Source organism: Chiloscyllium plagiosum, unplaced genomic scaffold (genome assembly GCF_037043375.1).
Source record: "Chiloscyllium plagiosum isolate Xiang-an unplaced genomic scaffold, Cpla_swu_hap1 HiC_scaffold_8, whole genome shotgun sequence".
In the NCBI taxonomy this organism is placed as follows: Eukaryota; Metazoa; Chordata; class Chondrichthyes; order Orectolobiformes; family Hemiscylliidae; genus Chiloscyllium; species Chiloscyllium plagiosum.
Genome location: NW_028270146.1, coordinates 89,688,881 through 89,711,340, shown reverse-complemented (window position 1 = coordinate 89,711,340; position 22,460 = coordinate 89,688,881). Strand labels below are relative to the sequence as shown.

Here is a 22,460-nt window from a genome sequence, read left to right as displayed (position 1 = left end):
AGTAGTGGACCCAGCACTGATCCTTATGGCACTCCACTGGTCACAGACCTCTACCTGAAAAACAACCCTCCACCACCACCCTCTGTCTTCTACCTTTGAGTTTTTTATGCTTAAGAATTGACCGACAGACAGTACAATTGGATCAGCTCAGGCTTGGAGGGCTGAAGGGCCTATTCCTGGGCTGTAAATTTTCTTTGTTCTTTGAGTCAGTTCTATATCCAAATGGCTAGCTTTCCCTATATTCCATAAGATCTAACCAGTCTCCTATGGGGAACCTTGTCAAACGCCTTACTGAAGTCTATATAGATCACATCTACTGCTCTGCCCTCATCAATCTTCTTTGTTACTTCTTCAAGAAACTCAATCAAGTTTGAGAGACATGATTTCCCATGCACAAAGCCATGTTGACTATCCCTAATCAGTCCTTGCCTTTCCAAATACATGTACATCCTGTCCCTCAGGATTCCCTCCAACAACTTGCCCATCACCGACGTCAGGCTCACTGGTCTATAGTTCCCTGGCTTTTCCTTATCACCTTTCTTAAATCGTGACACCACGTTAGCCAACCTCCAGTCTTCCGACACCTCACCTGTGACTATCGATGACTCAAATATCTCAGCGAGACGCCCAGCAATCACTTCCCTAGCTACCCAAAGAGGTCAAGGGCACACCTGATCAGATTCTGGAGATTTATCCACTTTTGTGCATTTCAAGACATCAAGCACTTCCTCCCCTGTAATATGGACATTTGTCAAGATGTCATCATCTATTTCCTGACATTCTATATCTTCCATGTCCTTTTCCACAGTAAACATGGATGCAAAATACTCGTTTAGTATCTCCCCCATCTCCTGTGGCTCCACATAAAGGCCACCTTGCTGATCTTTGAGGGGCCCTATTCTCTCCCTACTTACCCTTTTATCCTTAATGTATTTGTAAAAACCCTTTGGATTCTCCTTTACTCTATTTGCCAAAGCTATCTCATGTCCCCTTTTTGCCCTCCCGATTTTCCTCAAGTTTACTCCTACTGCCTTTATACTCTAAGGATTCATTCAATCTATCCTGTCTCTACCTGACATATGCTTCCTTCTTTTTCTGAACTAAACCCTCAATTTCTTTAATTATCCAGCATTCCCTGCAGCTACCGGACTTCCCTTTCACCCTAACAGGAATATACTTTCTCTGGATTCTTGTTATCTCATTTCTGAAGGCTTCCCATTTTCTACCATCCCTTTAACTGCGAACATCTACCCCCAATCAGACTTTGAAAGTTCTTACCTAATATCATCAAAATTGGCCTTTCTCAAATTTAGAATTTCACCTTTTAGATCTGGTCTATTCTTTTCCATCACTATTTTAAATCTAATAGAATTATGGTCGCTGGCCCCAAAGTGCTCCTCCACCAACACCTCAGTCACCTGCCCTGCCTTATTTCCCAAGAATAGGTCAAGATTTGCATCTTCTCTAGTTACCTACGTCCACATACTGAATCAGAAAATGTTCTTGTACACACTTAAATTCCTCTCCATCTAAACCATTAACACCATGGCAGTCCCAGTTTATGTTTGGGAAGTTAAAATCCCCTATCATAACCACCCTACTATTCTTACAGATAACGGAGATCTCCTTACAAATTTGTTTCTCAATTTCCCTCTGACTATTAGGGAGTTTATAATACAATCCCAATAAAGTGATCATCCCTTTCTTATTTCTTCTTCAGTTCCACCAAAAAACTTCCCTGGATGTATTCCCAGGAATATCCTCCCTCAGTACAGCTGTAATGCTATCCCTTATCAAAAAAGCTAATCCCTCCCCTCTCTTGCCTCCCTTTCCTGTTCTTCCTGTAGCATTTATAACCTGGAACTTTAAGCTGCCAGTTCTGCCCATCCCTGAGCCATGTTTCTGTAATTGCCACAATATCCCAGTCCCATGTTCCTAACCATGCCCTGAGCTCATCTGCCTTCCCAGTTAAGCCTCTTGCATTGAAATAAATGCAGTTTATCAGTCCTACCTTGTTCTCTGCTTTGTCCCTGTCTACCCTAACTGTTTGATTCGTTTCTGTTCTCAACTGTACCATTCTCAGATGGATCTCTTTCCTGATTATCTCCCTGGGTCCCATCTCCTATCTTACTAGTTTAAATCCTTCTGAGCAGTTCTAGCAAATCTCCCTGCCAGTATATTAGTCCCCTTCCAATTTAGGTGCACTTCTACCCCATGTGAATCCTTCTCCCATACACTAGCTCTTCAGTCATACATTCATCTCCTCTATCCTCCTATTTCTGCCCTCACTAGCTCGTAGCACTGGACATATTCCAGGTATTACTACTCTTGAAGAACTCCTTTTTAAATTCTTTCCTAACTCTCTGTAATCTCCCTTCAGAATCTCAACCTTTTCCCTTGCTATGTCATTGGTCCCAACGTGGACAATGACCTCCTCCTGGCCTCTCCCCCCCTTGAGAACATTCTGCACCTTCTGAGACATCCTTGATCCTGACACCAAGGAAGCAACACCATTCAGATTTTTTTGCTGCTGGCCACAGAAGTGCCTGTCTGTGCCTCAGACTAGAGAGGCCCCTAACACAATTGATCTTTTGGAACCCGACGTACCCCTCATTGCATTAGAGCCTGTCTAGTTGTCAGAAAGTTGCTGTTCATGTGACCCCCTGAGAATCCATCAGCCCCTACATTTTCCAAAACAGCATACTTGTTTGAAATGGGGATAGCCACAGAAGACTCCTGCATTCACTGCCTACATCTCTTACCTTTCCTGGAGTTAACCCATCTACGTAACTGTATTTGTGACATTTCCCCCTTCCTATAACTGCCACCCATCACATCCCCTTGCTCTTGTAAATTCCTCATTGCTTCTAACTGTCTCTCCAACCAATCCACTCGATCTGATAGGATTTGCCACCAACAGCATTTATTGCAGATATAATCTGCAGTAACCCATAAACTCTCCTTAAACTCCCACATCTGACAAGAGCAGCATATCACTCTACTAAAGGCCATTTTTTCTCCTTTATAATCTACAGACCCAGACAATAGCACCGTCTTATTCCTCTACAAAACACTGCTCCAGTCAAATCAATAGTTATGGCTTATACTTTAAGTTTAATCTAGAGACAAATCTCAATATAACAATCAAGAAACAACCCATTCTACTCACTACTGCAGACTTACTGTAAGGCCATGCTTAAATATTCACTTCTGTTTCTGTGCTGTGATCTCTCCCAAACAGGTTCCTCCAAGATCAGTTGTGAATTTCACTGGTTTTGTTAATTTTCCCAGACGCACGCTGATGTCCAGTGATACATGAATTCAAACAGCAAAGTCTCGGGATAAGTAGTAGATTATTTAGGGCTAAGGTGAGGGCAAATGTCTTCACCCAGACAGATGTGTTGTCTCGTATTTAAGGCTGAGATAGATAGATTTTTGTTGTTAGGTAATCATGGAGGAATGAGCAGAAAAGTAGATTTAAGGCAAAAGCATCACCTTACTGAACATTAGAGCTAATTTAAGGAGCTGAAGTCTTCCCCTGTTCTTATCACTTTACATTTTTCAGATTACAGCCTAACATATTTTAATTGATAAGTATCAATGTACAAACCTGCAGTTGTCTTAAGTGGCAGAAAGTACGGGTGGCACAGTGGTTAGCACTGCTGCCTCACAGCGCCAGAGACCCGGGTTCAATTCCTGCCTCAGGTGACTGACTGTGTGGAGTTTGCACATTCTCTCCGTGTCTGCATGGGTTTCCTCCAGGTGCTCCGGTTTCCTCCCACAGTCCAAAAATGTGCAGGTTACGTGAATTGGCCATGCTAAATTGCCCGTAGTGTTAGGTGAAGGGGTAAATGTAGAGTAATGGGTCTGGGTGGGTTGCGCTTCGGCAGGTCGGTGTGGACTTATTGGGCCGAAGGGCCTGTTTCCACACTACAAGTAATCGAAGTAATCTAATCTAATGGACCAAGTGCAGATCCAGTCAATTCAATCAGCACACAGTCTTTCCTCCTCTTTCCAAGGTACAATGGATCTCTCAGTGTCATTAAAACAACCAGAGGGCACCAACCATCAGCTTTCTAAGTCAGTTATCCCAGTTGACCAATACAGGGCCTATGTTGTGTGAGATTGGATGATATCAAGAAAGATTTTGCTGGAGTAGAGCGCACAACAATGTAGCTGTTAAGTGTCTTGCATGGATTCGATGAGGGAAGGCAGGGTGATCTTGGCACGAAGTTGTTACTGGAAAAGCGCAGCAGGTCAGGCAGCATCCAAGGAGCAGGAGAATCGATGTTTCGGGCATGAGCCCTTCTTCAGTCCTTCCTGAAGAAGGGCTTATGCCCGAAACGTCGATTCTCCTGCTCCTTGGATGCTGCCTGACCTGCTGCGCTTTTCCAGCAACACATTTTTCAGCTCTGATCTCCAGCATCTGCAGTCCTCACTTTCACTAAGTTGTTACTTGCAAGAATAGGGTTCTCAGCCTTCAGATTTAACACAGATTTAAGCATATGGCCATAATTGCAAAGTATAACGCATACACATCAATGCTTCTGACAAATATTTAAGACAGGTGGTAAGGAACAGCCAGGAAACTATAGAATGGTGAGCCTGACAGACATCAGTGGTGGGCAAGTTGTTAGAGGGAATCCTGAGGGACAGGATTTACATGTATTTGGAAGGCAAGGACTGATTAGTGGTAGTCAGCATGGCTTTACGTGTTGAAAATCATATCTTATGAACTTGATTGAGTTTTTTTTGAAGTAACAAAGAGGATTGATGAGGGCAGAGCAGTGGACATGATCTATATGGACTTCAGTGAGGCGTTTGACAAGGTTCCTCATGGTAGGCTGGTTAGTAAGGTTAGATCTCATGGAATACAGGGAGAACTAGCCATCTGGATATGGAACTGGCTCAAATTAAGACAACAGAGGCTGGTGGTTGAGGAGGGTTGTTTTTAAAGAGTGATGTGGGCCAAGTACTAGCAAAGGGGACTAGATTAGGCTAGGATATCTGGTCAGCATGGACAAGTTGGACCGAAGGGTCTGTTTCCGTGCTGGACATCTCTATGACTTGATGACTCTAAATAAAAACTTTAAGTTTTAGCTAGGAAACTAGAAAAGTCTGAGCTTGGTTAGCCAGATATTCAAATTCTATCAAAAAAACCTAACACTATCATAGATATCTTGATTTCCTTAAAACGTGATTTTACATGGTCCATAACACTACCTAATCCACAACTATCATATAACAACTTTTTAATTTGATGCAGCAATAAATCATGCATCCAAGTTGACTCACATGCCTCGATTAGTTCTTGGAAAGATCCTTCCCCAAGGCCTTCCTTAAAAGGGAACTTTTCTATCTGTGCTCACGTACTCTTACAGGAATTGCTGCTAATTAATTTCTACCATCTAAACTGACTATTGCTCGTCTCTGCACATTTTGACTTAGTGAATAAAGCAGGTTGGTCTCATGATTAGATCCGTATTCTCTTGAAGGAAACGCACAGCCAAAAAATCTAAGAAATTGACACAAACACAAAAAGATAGTTGAATTGATTCTTGATCACTGCTGTGCTACTGTCAAAATAGTTGACCAGAATTCCACCATCAAACCCATTTCCAGAGGAAAGGGGGAAGATTTTTTTCTTCTCCGAATTTATCATGTAGGCATCACTGGCAAGGTCAGTATTTATTGCCAATCCTTACTTGCTCTTAGAAGGTGATGCTCGTTGCCTTCTTGAAACAGTGCAGTCTATATTGGTCTACTTAAACCCACAGTTTTGTCCTGTGTAACGGAATTGTAACTCAGCAACAGTGAAGGAATAGTGACATAGTTGAGGACCCCAAGCATTTGCCGCCTTTGTCTTTTAAACTCTATTAGTCAGAGTTGAGAAGGTGTTCACAAGGAACCTTTGGGAGGTTTCTGCAGTACATCTTGCCAACAATACACCTGGCAAACTTGGGGGCTGGTGGCAGAAGCAGTAGTTAGTGGATGGGGGTGCCAACTGAGTGAGTGAGTGAGTGAGTGTCTTTGTCCTGGACAACGTCAAGTTGCTCAAGTGTTGCTGCACAAGCAGGACAGTGGATACAGTTCTTGGTTTGTGCCTTGTAGAAGCTGGAAAGACTTTGAAGCACCAGGTGTTCAGTAATTCACCACCTGCTCGTGGCCATAACGTGTGTTGATCCAGTTAAGTTCTGTTCTGTGGTAACATCAGTCAACATCAAGGGGGGTAATCAGGCTCTTTCTGGTCAGAAGTGCTCACTACCCAGTATTTTTGTGTGGGTTCAATGCTAGTTTCCTGCTACCCACGTTTAAATATTGTGTTGATCTTCTGCATACTGATAAGTTGGGATTCACACTAAATACCAGAGCAATCTTGAACATCCTCACTCCTGACCTTATGGTAGGGAGGGAAGAATAGTGAGGAGGCAGCTGAAGAGGTTTCATCAAGGACATTACAGTAAGGGATGCTTGCAGCAATGTCCTGAGACGATTGACCTTGAAATAACCTTTGGTGGTAAGAATGACTCCCAAAAAGGAGGGAGAGCTTTCTCGGATTCTTAAGGACTTCAGTTTGGGTGGAATTTCTTCATGCCACTTCAAGGGAAGTCACTCTCTCCTCACGTCTGAAATTCAGCTCTTTTGGCCATGATCTTATATTTGAGACAAGGCTATCAAAACAGATTTGGAGTGAGATGGGAATGACAGAACCTAAACTGAAAATTAGAGTCAGGTCTACAGCACAGAAAGCAGCTATTCAGCCCATCATGCTCATACTGGTCAAAAGCTATCACCTAACTCATTAGTGAGTAGGCGGTGTGTGAAATAGTCACACAATAGCACTGTTGATGACACCTTCCATCACTGATGGGAACAGAGTAGGATGACGGATTGATCACTTCCTAGGCTGAAATTTGGCCTGCACTTTGAACAGGGAATATTCCATGTTTGAGTGCTGTAACTGCACTGAAACAGTTTAGCTCAGGACATTTAACTTTTGTAGTAGGTCTTCAATTCTAGACCTCGTCCACCTTTGCTGTGTCCATGTGCTCAGCGTTTGGTATCACATGGAAAGGAATCAAGAATGGCTGAAGACTGGCACCTTAGGAGGGAAGAGGTGGGTCACCCTAAAAAGGTTGAAGCTGATTGTTAGTGCTTCACCTTTATGCTTTGCACTCACAAGGTTAATTGCTGCCCACTATTCAGAAAAACATATGCGGCTGAAATGACAGGTATATTTTTTGTTATAAAAAGTGTCTTCCACCTCCTTAATGTCCGAGGCACTGTACAGCAAATGATGTTGTTTCATAGTGCAGTCACAGTTGTAACAAGGAGCATAGCAGAATTTGTGCATAGCAGGCTCCCACAATATCAGCAGATTACTTTTTAGAATCAGGCCTTTCAGACCAGCAAGTCCTCACCAACCCTCCAAAGCAGTAACCCAACCCAGACCCATTAAAAGATGGGTGATGTAGTAGACAGCAAAGGAGGCTTACCTCAGGAGTACAACAGGGTCTTGATCAGGAGTGGCAGATGGAGTTTAATCCAGATAAATGCGGTGCTACATTTTGGCAAGGCAAATCAGGGCAGGACTTATACACGCAATGGCCGAACAAAAATAAAAAGACGACCTTGGGTCCAGGTTCATGGTTCCTTGAAAGCGTCACGGGTAGACAGGGTGGAGAAAGTTGTGTTTGGTACATTTGCTTTTATTGGTCAGTGCATTGAGTTGGGAGTTCATGTTGCAGCCATACACGACATTGGTTAGGCTACTTTGGGAATAGAGTATTCAATTCTGGTCTCCCTGCTATAGCAAGGAAGGATGTTGTGAAACTTGAAAGGATTCAGAAAAAATTTACAAGGATGTTGCCAGGATTGGAGGGTTTAAGCTATAAAAGGAGAGGTTGAATAGGTTGGGGCTGTTGGGGTGACCTTACAGGGATTTATAAAATCACGAGGGGCATGAATAGGGGAAATAGGCAAAAAGAAATGTCTTTCCCCAGGGTGGGCGAGTCCAAAACTAGAGGGCATAGGTTTAAGAAGAGGAAAAAGATTTAAGGGACCCAGTTGGCAACATACTTAGACAGTGGTGAGTGTATGGAATGAACTGCTAGGTGGTGATGGAGCTGATACAATTACATGTTAAAAGGTATCTGGTTGGGTATATGAATAGGGAGGGTTTAAAGGGATATGGGCCAAAATGCTGGTTAATGGGACTAGGTTTATTTAGGATACTGAAATTTTCTGGCTTTGGGCTGAACATCCCCCCCCTACCAAGACTTAATTCACATCTGGTTCAACTCTGTCCTCATGGGATGACTAATCATTTACACACTCCAGTTTTGTTTTATGAGACGGTGTGCAAGGGTGGAATCCGTGACTGACTTATTACCTTAGAGCCTCAGACTGTTTAAGCCAATACAGCAATAATACAGGCAGAGTTCAGGCAAAGCTTAGGAAAGACTTTAAACCTAGGAGCTTTCTAGCCTGTAAACATCTCAATTGAGAAACTCTGATGACTTGCCCTTTTGACATGAGAAACGAAGCAAAGTTAAAAGCTACATCAACACAAAATGATTGAATGCTGTATACGCAAGTGCGCGCTAAAATTCATCTGTGCTGGTTTAACAAATGTAAAAATCAAAACAGGAAGTATTTAACTTGCATATGACGCCAAAGCAGCATAATATGCTTCAACAAATAATTGCATGGTAAACCAAAAATATCACTAAAAATGAAACCAATTGCAATAATTAACCACAGAATAAACACAAACGACGTTTACTTTTCCAGTGTGTAAGTGTCTACAATACAGCCCAGCTTTGATCCTTACTGTTTGGAGTGCATCTTAACTGTGCTACTGAAGATCTGCGTCCCCTCGAGAGGGGCCTCTTGGCTCGAGATCGGTCAAAGGAATCGACAAATGCGGTCTATTCAAAAAGCAAGGGTCATTAGTTTATTGAATTAAGCTACCTTGAAGCAATTCTATCCACTAACACAGCGATTGAAGCTTCTGTGTTCCGTGGTGAAGTTGCGCAATTACATTTGAAAATTACACATTATTTATATGTTTTTTAAGAAATTGTACAGCCTTAATTACAAGAAAGACCAATCACATATAGTAAGATGACATGATTTACAGCAAGTTATTCCAATGATATTTCCTGGGAAAGGGTTCTTAATTACAAGAAAGGTCCAATCAACCGTAACAAGGTGACATGATTGAAGACAGGCTAATCCAATGGTGTTCTATGCTAAAAGATATCTTATTTACATAAATTGTCATGCCATGTACTGGTTCAAGGTTCGTTCAAATGGTCAATTAATGTGTCAGTATTCAGCTTTTGAAAACGCTAATTGTTCTCTTATCTTTGAAATGCAACTTAATTCTGCAAATCAGCAGTATGGTCCACAGGCCATTTTATAGTATTCTTTTAAAATCGAGAAACCATTTTGTTATAACAAAAAAATCTACATATTTTGTTGCCTAAATTCAAATTTTAGATCCTCATTACTGCAAGGAGAGGGAGGCAGAGACAGATTGTGGCAAATTAGGTAGAGCCAAGGGAAATTGTTTGCTTTGTTGTCTGATCCTTATGATCAGACTACAGCAGGTTCAGAACAAAAAAATACATAAGGAATCAAGTAGGATATTCGGTTCCTTCAGCTGGCTCATTGTGGTCTGGCTAATTGTGGCTTTAACTTCATTTTCTTGCCTATTCCTCAACTCCCATGTGAATCAAAAATCTAACTGAAACTGAATAGATTCAACGACCCAGCCTGTGGGTCACCACTAACTTGAAGGGGAAAGGAGGGTGTGTGTGCACAAACACTAATCCACCTTGGAGAAAAGTACATTTTCATTTGTCTCCACAAGGAGAGGGGTTACTTTGACATGGTGTTCTAGGGCTCCCCCTCAGGGAGGGGAAAACATGCACTAAAATTTTCAGCTTTCAAGGACTCCAATTCTACCCACATCATGCGACACCAGGGTCAACACAAAATCCCAGCATCCAGCTCAACTGGTTTATAAACAGCCTTTTAAACTTTGCAAACCCAAATCAGGTCACAGATTAAAAAAAAAGGTCCCTGCTAAATGCAGTGCAGCTCTAACACAAAAAGATAACAACTAAAAAGAGTTAAGAAAAGATACTGTTGGCACAGTGCTAAACTTAGCAGAAGGAATAGCATGCTGTTGGCCATCCAGCAGCAGATCCAATGCAAGAGCATTAAAATACCAGGGATGTAATATCTGCTCACCTCCTGCTATTGTTGGCCAGAAGCAATACCAATGCTTCCCCACATTGTCACTCCAGCAGTCATTGAGCCTCTATTCCCAGGTCTTGGTTAAACCTTGATGCCAGACCTCAATTATAATCCTCCTTTTACTGCCAAGACCAGGGATGATCCTTAGCTGCAGTTGCATGGTTTTAATTGGATATTCCTGCCCATTAGGCACACAGCAAGGTTAATGGAATGGCAGGGCGTTTGGCACAACTTAGCAAATCGTGGCCGTACTAATAAAAAAAAAGTCAATTTGGCACCCAAATCTTCAGGTTTGCCAGGCTCACATCTATGCCCCCATGCCTTCGGTCAAATCGAGGTCCAAAACATTAAAAAAACCACATCTGAACATATACTGGATTAGCAGTTTTGTGCAGCAACTTCACTTTCAAGTAACAAGGTATTAATAACTGCAAACATAGATGTTCATCATTTATTTGCCCGTCTCCAACAGCTAAGAAAAAACCACTTGAGTGTGCAGGCAGATTTGTAGTTAGGTTTAAAAATGCTTGCCATCTCAAGAGTACAATACTAATGAAATGTTGTCCAGCAGCCCAATGTTACAGTAGCTGCAGGGGTGCATGACAAGTTCGAGACACAAACATGTGCATTTGCAAATTCTATATCTTAAAGCACTGGGAATAAATGGCTATACATGAGTGATTGCAATGTATTAATCTCATTAGGTGGTTCAGATGCTATCACAAGCCAATGGTGTAGTTCATATTCCAAATGTAGATTACAGCTTCAAAACTTATTCCACTTGGTCAATTTTTTTTTTAAAATAAAGGTGTTGACAATTTTGATCAATTTACCACCTGGGTTATGAACCGTACATAATTTGTGGAGCATAACTTCACAGAAACAGGATTACAATTGCATGCCTACAGGGACCTAGCCCCTCTATTCCTTTTCTGCCAAGTTCTTACATGGAATTGCTCATCGGTAGACTGTAAAGTTTAGTCTTGCCTCGTGGAATTATGACTATGATGCATCATGCACCCGCCAATGGGTAATTGCAAGTAGAAGCAGCTAAGGTGCGGATGAAACAGAGGGTCATTTACGACTAAAATAAGGAAGCATTTCTTTATTTAGAGGGTGGGTGACTTGTGGAATTCACTATCAGAGGCTGTGGCTGCTAGGATCATTGAGCATATTCAAGAAAAAAAAGATAAGGTTTTCCATATTTAAAAAAGTGTCAAGGGCTATGGAGAGAAAGTGGAAATAAATGATGTTGAGGTAAATGATCAGCAGTGATAATACTGCATTGCACAGCATGAAGAGCCAAATGGTTTACTTCTGATCCTAGTTTCTATGTTTTCAACTGCAGACCAGGGCTGAAACTTATGCCTTTTAATTAGTCATCTGTTTGACAGGTGATATAGGGACATTGAAGGAAACGTGAAGACATTAACTTCATGCAAGTTTAATCTGGATTTAACAACCTGACCAAACAAAAAGGGCACTAAAAGCAGATTTAACCTTAACTTTCAAAAGGAAGTTGTTTAAGTACTCAATGTGGGTATTTGTGGGTTCATTAGATGATCAACAGCTAAAGGCAACAGTTTCAGGCATGAAGCATTTGCAAAACAAGAGCTTTTTCAAAACTTCCTCTAACATAGATATCTATAATTGAAAACAGTTTCTCTTATGTAAGTAGATGACTCACATTATAATGGAGTAGCCACTCCATTCCAAATTTACAAATTGAAATTATATTTGAACTTAATCTGGTTTAGAGTCAGCAAAATACAAAAGTAATGCTCGTATTTCTGTGCATTTTCTCCTCCAAATCCTGAAAGAGGATGACAACAACTCTCAGCAGATCTCACCCAGATTTCCTATTTGTTGCTGTATTCAGTCAGCCGAGGTAAAATAATGTCTGAACAGATAAACACTGAACTCGAAGTTCATTCCATCAAACTGACAACTGTGCTATCTCATTCCTTTCCATAAAGCCCCGGTTATGTTCTAGCTATTGTAATTATTACATAAGCAAAAGTGATAATTTAACCCAATTTACTATCAGACCACCAGATATAGAGCAGAATTAGGCCATTTGTCCCATCAGATCTGCTCTCCGATTCGATCATGGCTGATGCTTCTCAACCCTATTCTTCAGCCTTGCCCCCACAATATTTGGCCTCCTTACTGATCAAGAACTGGTCTTAAATACACTGAATAACTTGGCCTCCACAGCCCTCTTCAGCAATGAGTTCCACAGATTCACCACCCTCTGGCTGAAAAAAACTTCTCTCAGGTCTAAAAGGCTGTCGCTTCACTCCAAGGCTGTGCCCTCGGATCCTGGCCTCTCCTACTTGTGGAAATAGCCACGTTCACTCTATTCAAGCCTCTCAGTATCCTGAGAGTTTCAATCCTCCCTCATCCATCTAAACTCCAAGTACACACCCAGATATCTCAACCATAGGGAGTTACAGGTCAAAGAGGTGTACAGTATGGAAAGCAGATCCTTCAGTCCAACTCATCCATGCCAACCAGATATCCTAACCTAATCTAGTCTCATTTTCCAGTATTTAGTCCATATCCCTCCAAACCCTTCATTTTCATAACCATCCAGATGCCCTTTAAATGTTGTAATTGTACCAGCCTCTGTCACTTCCTCTGGCAGCTCATTCCATACATGCATCATCTTCTGAGAAAAAGTTGCCCCTTCGATCCCTTTTAAAATCTTTCCACTCTCACCTTAAACATATGCCTTCTAGTTTTGAACTCCACTACCCTGAGGAAAAGAGCTTGTCTATTAACCCTTTTATGCTTATCATTTCATAAACCTCTGTAAAAGGATCTGATACTCCAGGGAAAAAGAGCCCCAGCCTATTCAGCCTCTCCGTGTAGTTCAAACCTTCCAACCCCGGCAACATCCTTGTATATCTTTTCTGAACCCTTTCAAGCTCCACAACATCCTTTCTGTATCAAGGAGACCAAAACTGAATGCAATAATCCAAAAGTGGCCTAACTAATGTTCTGTACAGCTGCAACATGGCCTCTCGACCCCTATACTCCTGACCAATAAAGGAAAACATACTAAAACACCTGCTTCACTATCCTAATTACCTGTGGCTCCGCATTAAGGAGCTATGAACCTGCACTCCAAGGTCTCTTTGTTCAGCAACACTCCCCAGAACCTTACTATTAAAGCATTTGAGTCTTGCCCTGACTTGCCTTCCCAAAATGCAGCACCTCACATTTATCCAAGTTAAACTCCATCTGCCACTCCTCAGCCCAAAGGCCCATCTGATCAAGGTCCTTTGTACTTGATAATCGCTGTCCATTACACCTCCAATTTTGATGTCATAAGCAAATTTATTAACTACATCTCCTATGTTCACATCAAAATCAATTATAGAAATGACGAAAAGTAGTGGACCTAGCACTCATCCTTGTGGTACTCCACTGATCACAGGCCAACAGTCTGAAAAACATCCCTCCACCACCACTTGTCATCTACCTTCAAGCCAGTTCTGTATCCAAATGGAGAGTTCTCCCGGATTTGTCCATGCAATCTAACCTTGCTAATCAGTCTACGATGAGGATCCTTGTCAAATGCCTTACTGAAGCCCATATAGGTCATGCCCACTGCTCCGCCTTCTATCCTCCTCAGTACTTCTTCAAAAAGCTCAAGTTAGTGAGACACGATTTCCCATGCACTTAGCCATGTTGACTATCCCTAATCAGTCCTTGCCTTTCCAAATACATGTACATCCTGTCCTTCAGGATTCCCTCCAATAACGTGCCCACCACTGATGTCATGCTCACCGATCTATAGTTCCCGGGCTTGTCCTTACCACCCTTAAATATCATGACATTCACCAACATCCAGTCTTCTAGCACCTCACCTGTGGCTATGACTATTCCTTCACTCCTTAAATCATTCTTGTAAACTTCCTCTGGACCCCCTCCAATATCAGCACACCTTTCCTGCGATACAGCACTGCTTAATATTCGAGATGCAGTCTGACCAAAGCCTTTCTCCAAAGTAGTCTATACTGTTTATCTAATATAAATACATAACCTCACTTTGCTAGATCACATTCCACCTGCCACTTCTTTGCCCATTCTCCTATCCTGTTCAAGTCTTTCTGCAGTTTCCCAACTTCCTCAACACTCCCTCCACTTATCTTTGCATCGCCTGCAAACTTGCAACAATGCCCCTAGCTCTTTCCTCCAGATTGTTAATGTTTAATGTGAACAGTTGTGCACCTAAAACTCACCTCTGCGGAACCACACTCTTCAGTGCCTGGCATTTGGAAAAAGACCTGCTCATCCTCTCTACCTTCTGAAAGTCAGCAAATCCTCTATCCATACCTTGCCCCTAGTACTTAACTTATTTAGTAGCCTCCTATGCGGCAGAGTGTCAAAAGTCCTTCTAGAAATCAAAATAGATCACGTGCACTGTCTCTCCTTTGAGGAATGAGCAAGTTACACAACAAACTCTCATTGGATTTGTCAGGCATGATCTCCCCTTGATGAAGCAGTGCTGACTCAGCCCTGTTTCACCATGCATATCCAAGTACTCCACAATCTCATCCTTAATAACAGACTATAAAATCTTACCAATGGCTGAAGTTAGGCTCACCAGCCTATAATTTCTGATCTTCTGCCTCCCTGCCTTCTTAAACAGGGATTTCGCATCAGGAATTTTCCAACCCTCAGGGAGCCTCTGACTCCAGTGAAGCCTAAAGGATCAGCCTCTACAATCTCCTCAGCTAGCTTGCTCAGAACCTTAGAGCATAGTCCAGGTTAATTTTCAACTCTCAGCTTTCGCCAATAGTTTCTCCTTAGTGATGGCCACTATATTGACCTCTACCCCAGTTCTCAAAGCTCTGATATCTTCCACCAAGAAGATCGATGCAAAGTACCTATTCAGTTACCCAGTTGTTTTTCTCCCCCATTACTATTTTTTCCAGCCAGTTTCAGCTGAATACCTTTAAATTTCTGTTTTAAAGCTGCAACTAAACTGCACCCAATGAAAAGAGCAATTTTTAGTCAATTGCTAAATTAAAAGAGCACACTAGATTTTAAGATTAAAATTAGCCTGTAAATTATTTCTTGATCCTTCCTGTTTCACCAAACTCAAATTACACTCAAAATAGCACTCCAGTAGAGGCAAGGAAATACTGAAGGAGCCCTCCTTTCCATGGTCTGAGGGAGATTTTACTTTTTTTTTTGGACTAATGACAGAATAAAATGCAGCAGTTCTACAACAAAAATTTAATTGATGCAATTGAAGATGACTGCAGCATTAGTTATTTTTAGAGTCTTAGATTCATAGAGATGTACAGCACGGAAACAGACCATTTCGGTCCAATGCATCCATGCCAACCAGATATCCCATTTTAATAAAGTCACTTAAACCTTTATTCATCTCAACCAGATTTTTACAGCTTTCATGACTGCATCATAGAAGAGGCATTGCACCACAGAAGTTTACAAGGTCATCACCTAGGAATGCTGGGAATGGGTGGGAAATCTGCAAAGGTGCCAGAAATGCCAATTTAAACTTCTACTTGTTGGACATTAAAAAATCCATCATAACGTTTCACCTTTTCAAAAAAATAAATCTACAAACAAACAGAACAGCAGCACAGTGCCAGCTGCTTCTAAAATCTAACTTGTACTGACCGTACATCACTTGAACATACTAATTCTATTGTTGCTGTTTTCTCTGCCTTGTTGACTGAGCTAAGGCACCAAAATCCCTTTGAGGCTAAGTGAATGGCCATGTTCCAGCAGTCATTGGTGCACTAGATTTAAATTTCCACAACAATGCCATCTGCTGTGCCGGCCATACCAGTGCCTATACCTCAATATAGCTGGGAACAGCACCGGAGTCAGAAATGCTCATGAAAGTAAAAATGACCTTGTTGAGGAGCGTGGAGTTGAAATTTCCCTATTGCTGTTTGAGAGGGATCTGATGGAGTAGGTTACCCAACCATTGGAGCCAACCTCATTTTCAAACCATGGATTTTGAAGGGGTGGGTAGTGTCTGCACCAGTTTACCGCTCAGGCTACAGAGCGCATGCACGCACACGCACACACACAAACCAAGCCTGTGGAAATCTCACCTGGTTTCTAAAAGGTGCAGGAATCATGTCAGGAATTTACTGGTATAACTGAAAATCCACACATTATGGCAGGATCAGTAACAAAATGTAGCATTTAATTCGGCATTTTGCACAAGCCTACCTTTTTTAATTATTCAGTAGAGCAATAGCTGCAATGCCAGGCATGACCTAATGAGCAAGTGTGAATGCGCCACCATTATTCTTGGGCAATGAGCTCTGAATCCTACATTTATGATTTGCAATTGGAATTCTCTGTTATGAATGAAAGTGTCAATGGCAAAGTCAGTGTTTGTTGCGCATCACTAAGTGCCCATGAACGGAGGGGCTTGGGAGGCCATTTCAGAGGGTAATTAAGAGCCATAGTGCTGTGGGACTGGAATCACATAGGTCAGACCAGGAAAGGGATCAGCCATAGAGCCATACTGCATGGAAACTGACCCCTCAGTCCAACAGGCTCATGTTGAACATAATCCCAAACTAAACTAGTCCCACCTTCTTGTTCCTCGCCCATAGCCTTCCAATCCTTTCCCATTCATGTATCCATCCAAATGTCTTTTAAAACATTGCACCTGCATACAATGACATCACTGCCTCAGGAAGTTAATTCCACACATGAACCACCCTCTTGAGTAAAACAATTTGCCACTGATATTATTTTCAAATCTCTCCTCACCTTAAAATACACCCCCCTGGACTGGAAAACACCCATGTTGAGATTTGAACCCATGTACCTGGAGCAATAGCCTAGGCCTCTGTATTACAATATTATTGGCACTACACCACTATCTCCTACACAATATATTGTGTCAATTCTATGATGATGCTCAGGGAAAGCCTTATTTTACTGGCTTTTGCACAAGAGGAGAATGGATTGGAAAACTCATGCATGTTGTCAGTAGAAGGAAAATTGTTAATTATTCTCATTAAGCAATGCAGCTAAAGAACTAAGACTCATAGTTTAGAAGCTAGCTAAAGTAGGGAGTAACAAGAGGCAAGAAGAGCATTCAAATTGAGAAGCAGCACTAGGTTATGACAGTTCATCTTGAAATTTGTAGATTCTGGAATGACAACCGAGAGCTCGATTGCTTTGGAGACATGCCTGAGTGGATCTGTATGTTTCTTGCTTTAATTTGAAAAATACCTAAAATTGCAGAATTCACCACCATTATCATCAATACTCCAAACCCTCCACTGCATACTTAAATATTTAACTCACTGGGTCAACTAATTGTTTGTGTTTCAAAATACCAACACATGTTTCAATTTCCATTCCAGCTGAGGTAGATAAGAAATCTCCCTCTTAGCCTACCCTGGGTTTAATATTGTGAGATGCTCCTCAGGTGGTGCAAGCCCACTGTTCTCCAGTGAGGGGAGAGTGCAAGAGTGCATGAGAAATATCTATAATCCCTTTTGGGCTACGTATAATTACTTACCAATAAGATGTGCCCATGTCCTCTAGAGGACATGGACACAGCTTTTCTTCATGAAATATTTTCAAAATGAGCAAGAGAACAAGTGTAAACACCAACTGGAAGATCGAATTGTGCACGCATTTCACTTCTATTGCACCGAGAGGGTTAAGATGAAAAGGAAAAGGAGGTTTACAAAGCATGATGAATTTTTTTTAGAAACAGGACTTACTAGCTGTAAGTTGCTGTTGCAGAGATTTAATAATTAAATGTGCCGTCAAAATATTTTCTAACAGCCCCCTTCTGGAAAAGTTGGGCTTCAGGTGAAGAGAAAGCAGGTAATTCAAAAGCTGACCAAAAAGGCTTGGGAATTCTCCGAATTCAGTCTGTTCCACTAATTAAAGTAAAAAGTAACAGCATCAATTTTTCCTGTTCTGTTGCATGATAAGAGATCAATAATAGAGAATAAAGAATGATGCTCAGGCTTCAATATACATCACACCACCAACGCACAGGTGCCACACTTCTGGATATCACCATTTGATTTTATCACCACGGACATAATTTGTAAATTAACCTTCAGAGTTAGTCACTTAAAATGTAGTAAGAAAGTACACTTGCTCAGGATAAAGGGGTAGGAGATTTAAAACAGAGAAGAGGAGAAATTACAGCCCTCAAAAAGGGTCATGAATCTGTGTGGATGAGAGGCACAGTAAATGTGAGGAGGAGACCGACAGATCTTTGGTTAGTTGAAGGGTTATGGAGAAAGGGCAGGAAAGGGGGCAGCATGGTGGCTCGGTGGTTAGCACTGCAGCCTCAGAGCATCAGGGATTGGATTCGATTCCAGCCTCAGGCGACTGTCTGTGTGGAGTTTGCATATTCTCCCCGTGTCTGCATGGGTTTCCTCCACATGCTCCGGTTTCCTTCCACAATCCAAAGATGTGCAGGTTAGGTGAATTGACCATGCTAAATTGCCTATAGTGTTAGGTGAGTTAGTCAGGCATAAATATAGGGAAGGGGAGTGGGTCTGGGTGGTTTACTCTTCAGAGGGTTGGTGTGAACTTGTTGGGCCAAAGGGGCTGTTTCCATACTGTAGGTAATCTAATCTAAGTGGAGTTGAGGCAGAGATGATGAGAACAGCCATGATTGTATCATATGGCAGAGCAGGATCAAGGGGCTTACTTGTCTACTCCTGCTCCTGGTTCTTATGTTCCTTTCTGTATTGTGTTAATCAGATTGAATTGGAGTGATTGAAGTTAAGTCACAATTCAAAGATGCAGCAACTATTAAAGGATTTTTGTTCTGCAGTGACTCCTGTCAGACAATGGACTCACACGGTCAGTAAATGATAGATAGAATTCCGGCTCAGGTATTATGCTTCCTTGACCATTCAATAGCCAGTATTCATTGCAAAGTTCCTGCATAAAGAGAGAGTGACAACTTGACAAAAACGCTAGATACTTCCCCTGCACGATTGGAGGAGTACTCCATCACCACAGCGCATATATAACGCATACTCCAAGCATGGAACGTCGATTTCTGAGGTGTGAGGAGAAAAACTTTGTTTTCTATTTTACCCTTTCGTGGTACTTTGATCATTAACATAAGGTTTGTAACATGAAAAGATATAGTGATGTTTTTGAATCTGATACAATCCATTCGAGAAGACCAGCTGAAGTGTTGTCATAGCAAAACCATCGTTAGCCCCTGAATGAGAATTGTCCACATGCTCGCAATTTACATATGGATATTGAAATCACTTGTTCAATGACAGCAGCACAGTGAGCCTCTGAGCCAGAAGGCAAGAGTTCAAGTTCCATCTGCTCCAGGGGTGTTTCAGAACGTGCTGATTAACAAAACCTGTTTACTTAAATGGTCAGAGATACAACTAGCCACTTCTTAATTTCATCGACAGTCAAAGTGTCAATTGGATGATTCACCACATCTTCAAGATGCCTGCCTTCAGCCAATTTGATTTACATATTAAGAAATGGTTTAATCCAGGAGAATCACAAGGTTCTGAGCCTCAACATCTTTGCTGTAGTACTGAAGACTTCAGCTGCAAGGCTGGCCACTGCCTATAGCCTGTCTAATTCAACATAACCACACAAGCGTCAAATCAATAAATTCGGAAACTCATCCCAAAATACAGGGCAAATCCAACTGGCACAGTTACCACCCCAACAGCCTCCTCTCAAAGTGTGGGAAGGTGTTGTCAACAGTGCTAGCAAATGGCACTTATACAGCAATAGCTGCTCACTGATGCTCAGATTAGGTTCCAGCACAGATACGTGGCTCCAGATCTTATTACAACAATGAACCAAAAAACAAACAAGAAAGGTGAATTCAAGAGCAGAGGTGACTGATTTCCCTTGATATCAAGGTAGCATTTGACTGAGTAACATCAAGCAACCCTAGCAACATTGTAGCCAATAGGGATTGCCAAAAACTCCCCACTGGCTGAAGTCATACCAGGCACAAAAGAAAGATGGTTGTGGTTTTTAAAAGAGGTCAGTTATCTTGGTTGCATGAGATCACTGCAGGAGGTTCTAAGGATAGGGTCCTGGGCCCAACCATCTTGAGCTGTTTTATTAATGACATTCCCTCCATCATTAAGCTCAGAAATGAGGATGTTCACTGATAGTTGCACAATGGAGAACTGTATTGAACAATCTCCAATCTTTATGCAGCAAGACACTTGATACCATACAAGCATCAGGAAAGAACGTCCCACCAAGAGGGAATCTAAACATCTCTTATTTACTACCATTGCAAACGATCACCATTTGAGCGTTGGGGGGGTGATGTCATAATTGACTGGAAAGTGAACTAGGCTCGTCATTTGGCTACTGTGTCCAAGGATAAGCTTGAAGCGGAGATATTCTGTGATGAGGAACTCACCTCTTGACTCCCAAAGCCTACCCACCACCTAAAAAAGGCACAAATCAGGAAGAGTCTAATGGAATGCTCTCCACTTGCACAGTTCCAACAACACATAAGCTTGACATCATCCAAGACAAGACAACCCAGTTAATTGGCAACCTATTAACAAACTTTAAATATTCATTCACTCCACCAGCACACATTAGCAACAGTGTGTATACCACCTACAAGATGCAATGCAATAATTCACCAAGGGTCCTTTGACAACACCTTTCAAACCTGCTACCTCCATTACCTAGAAGAATAGCAGATGCAGGGGACCATGATCACCAGCAAGTCTCCCTCCAAGCCACACATCATCCCAACTCTGAAATACATTGCACTACTTTCATTGTCACTAGGTTAAAATGCTGGAATTCCTATCAGATCAGCATTTTGCATACCTACGTGGACTGGTTCAAGAGTGTGGCTCACCATCTCCTCAAGGTGAATTAGAAGGGGAGAAATCACCAGGTCAAGGGGAGTGGAGTCCAAGGCTCATGAGAGATGGGAGGGAAGACGTTACTGGGACTCTGACCCAAATTTTTAATTCTGTCTGGCCACAGAGGAGGTGCTAGAGGACTGGAGATAGTTCATGTGGCTCCACTTTTCAGGAAAAAGGGTATGGATAAACTCGGGAATTATAGGTCAGTGAGTCTCACATTAGTGGTAGAGAAACACTTGGAGAAACTTTTCGGGGGGTGGCGGGTAGGGGAAGAGCTAATATCCACTTAGAGAGGCAAGGTTTTAATCAGGGATAGTCAGCATATCAGAGGGAGGTCATACCAAACAGATTTGATAGAATTTTTCCAGCAGATGATCAAGTGCGTAGCTGAGGGCAGTGAAGTCCTTAATAAGGTCCCACCTAGAGGTTGGTAAGGATGGTAAAAGCAGATGGGATCCAGGATGACTTGGCAAGAGGCAGGAGACAGAGGGTGGTGGTAGTAGAAGTCTGTTTGTTTGGTCATTGGAGGTGTACCATAGGGATCAATGCTGGTCCCTTGGTCTTCATGATAAAGAGAGACTGGAAAAGCTCAGGTTGTTTTTTTTGGAGCAGAAAAGGCTGGGTGGTGGGGGTGGGGAACCTGATTGAGATATTTAAAGACCATAAGGGGCATAGACAGGGCAATTAGGAGGCAGCAGCTTTTGTCCCGTAGTTGAAGAGTCAATAAAAGGTGACAATTTTAAATGTGAAAGCTTAGGGGAGGCTTGAGAAGAAAATGCGCCCACTAGTGTTGGAAATTTGGACTGCACAGTCTCAGAGGGAAATAGAGGTGGAAAACCTCACAACCTTTGATGGATGAGCACTTGAAATATCATAATGTTCAATACTCCGGGTCAAGTGCTAGAAAGTGAGATTAGTGTAGACAGGTCAACATAGACTGGATGGGCTAAAGGGCTTCTTCTATTCCGTTAGATCGGTTGCCAATCGAGAAGCGACTAGGTAGTTGTGCAAGGATCCTAGCAAGGAGAGAGCTTGAGCAGATACGCAGCCAACAGATGTTAGAGCAGTGCAACAATTGGCTGCATTTGACAACTGCCAAGCAAAATCTTTGTCCAATATAATCATTAGAATACCCTCTGCATAAACTCACAGCAGAAGATGCGCTGTAGTGTTGCAACACAGAACAAGCGCTTTCATTTTCAAATAACTAGTGGTGACAGCACAAGTGCTGAGGCGGTATAGTATCAACATTGAGGTCACATTGCAATTTAATGCTAACTAGATAGGTCTTGGAGCAACCATGTTTCGTTTACA

At 42.0% G+C, this 22,460-nt stretch overlaps 1 protein-coding gene across 4 annotated transcripts in view; it reads right to left on the bottom strand.

The window, feature by feature from the left end:
• The window catches only part of LOC122553806 (regulator of G protein signaling 6-like), a 618,547-nt gene that overhangs the window by 479,270 nt on the left and 116,817 nt on the right, over positions 1-22,460 (bottom strand). The window contains exon 1 of one of the 4 annotated variants that reach the window (XM_087990094.1): positions 8,834-8,934. The exons of the other annotated variants lie outside the window; for them this stretch is intronic. The gene's annotated coding sequence lies outside the window, so the exon portion shown is untranslated. Of the gene's footprint in view, positions 1-8,833; positions 8,935-22,460 lie in introns of those variants that run through there. 4 annotated transcript variants of the gene reach the window in all.